The sequence below is a fragment of the Hordeum vulgare genome, chromosome 1H, assembly GCF_904849725.1.
Source record: "Hordeum vulgare subsp. vulgare chromosome 1H, MorexV3_pseudomolecules_assembly, whole genome shotgun sequence".
In the NCBI taxonomy this organism is placed as follows: domain Eukaryota; kingdom Viridiplantae; phylum Streptophyta; class Magnoliopsida; order Poales; family Poaceae; genus Hordeum; species Hordeum vulgare.
Window position 1 is genome coordinate 420,310,690 of NC_058518.1, and position 2,054 is coordinate 420,312,743.

The window sequence follows — 2,054 nt, forward strand, 5'->3', positions numbered from 1 at the left end:
GTGGTAACGACCCTACGTCTCAAACCTCGAAGGCTGGTGTTGGATTATAGAGTATGAGATATTACAAAATGTTGAACCCTTGCTTAGGAGCCCAGTGGTGGCTTATATAGAGTGCGCTACGACCGACATGCCTTCATTATAAGGGCGGGTAAATGCTAATAACTACGGAAGTTACTAGTAACGACACCTCTAACTCCGGTGTTACTCGTAACGAGCATCTTCACTGCACTTCATGCGATAGTTCAAGTCCATGGTCGTTGTAGTCTCTTCGTTGCCCATGTCCTGCTGCGATATGAGTGTTGAGGGACGTCCGACTGATATGAAGTAAGCCGAGTGAAGTCATGTGAGCCGAGTGACATACACTTGTTCAATTGAAACCATGGCCGCATAGGTGACTTTTGGGACGCTAATGTCCATGTAGGGTCTTCGACAGGCCTAGGGACTCAGGTTCGTAGGACTACCCCTAATGTACAACCCCGTCATGCACGAAAGAGATGGAGACACATAGAATTCAACTTGAGAAGAATTGTTGATGCATGAAAAGATGGCCAAGGAGAACCGATTCATGATGTTGAATCCAAATGCCATGGATAAAACGACAATAATTTGACCATAGGATTCAACTTTAGAAGAATTGTTGATGCATAAACAGATAGCCATCGATGATCCGGTGTTTTTTTTTTGAAAGATGGTCCCTTAGGTCTCGATTCATTAACTAAGATAGAAGAGAGTTGCCCGGTTAATTAGCAGAAACCTGAGAATATACCGTTACAACACACCCCCAAGAGGACACCAACAACCCATGCCGACCCCAAGGTCGCGCACCAGGCAAGCCATCGACTCCGTCAACCGAGCAACCCGCTGCCGATACCCTGCAATCAAACCCGAAGCTGTCGCTCCGGCATCCACGCCGACCCCAAGGGCGCACAACAGGTGAGCCACTTGCTCTGCTGCCCAAGCAACCAGAGCCGAAACCCTACATCTATCTCTGGAGCCGCCGCTCCGACATACAGACGGTGACCACACACGCCGACCTCGAGGCCTCGCACCAGGCTAGCCGCGAGCTTTATCATCCAAGCAAACAAAGCCGACACCACACAACCAAATTCGGAGCCTCATGTCTCACATCCACACCGACCTCTAGGTCATGCACTAGGCTAACCCACGACACGGTCACCCATGTAACCAATGCCGACATCCCTCCATGAATACAAGGTTCGGAACCGTCATTCCGACTTCCACGCTGGCCCCGAGGCCGTGCACCAGCCGAGCCGATGGCCTATGCAAGACAAGACCGCTCCAAAACAAAGTCTCCAAGAAGGAACACGACACCAGAGCGCTGCCATCGTCCGTTCCAGGAACCTGGAACATGGGTTTCCCATTAAGTGCAAGAGAAAAGGTCTTAGGCCCTCAAACGAAGACGCCTCCAAGAAGGTGTGCGGTGTCGACAAGCGTCGCCGTCGTCGGCTCCAGCCGAGGCGAGAGCAAGGCTTTCACCCCAAGCAACCAAAAGAAGTCTCCCCTCGAACCAACATGCGTGAGCCACCGCCCTCCTGAACCACCACCCATCACTAGAGCCCGGAGCCATAAATACCGGTACCGCAGGAGGCAGAACCGGCCACGTCAGGTCAGAACTGGCGCCCCGTACCACAACCACAGTCAACCCACCGGCTAGCACCAAGCGTTACTGGCATGACCGAGGACGGACACACAGCTGTAGAATCTGATGCACCCCGAGCTCCAGCCATGGCGCTGCCCACACAACCATCACGGCCGCCATCACTGAAGATTAGATCCGGGGCCACCACCCCGGTGTCCGACCATCATCCGCTTGGGAGATCCACCTCGCAGAACCCGAATCACCACGCGATCTCGTCGGCCATCTCCAGCGCAGCAACCCGCCCGTGCCCGGTCGCCCATCGTGGTCGCCATGCGCCTCCTTCGTCAGATCCGACGACCCCGCAGCAGCTGCAGGCAGGAGACCCCGAAGCCGCCACCCTCGTCCCTCCGAAGCCACGACCGTCCCGACGCGTCCTCGCCATGAGCACCCACCC

The 2,054-nt window shown here is 54.7% G+C and overlaps 1 pseudogene; it reads right to left on the bottom strand.

Moving 5' to 3' along the window:
• Positions 1-716: 716 nt before the first annotated feature.
• On the bottom strand, positions 717-1,780 carry LOC123399980 (annotated as a pseudogene).
• Positions 1,781-2,054: the final 274 nt, after the last annotated feature.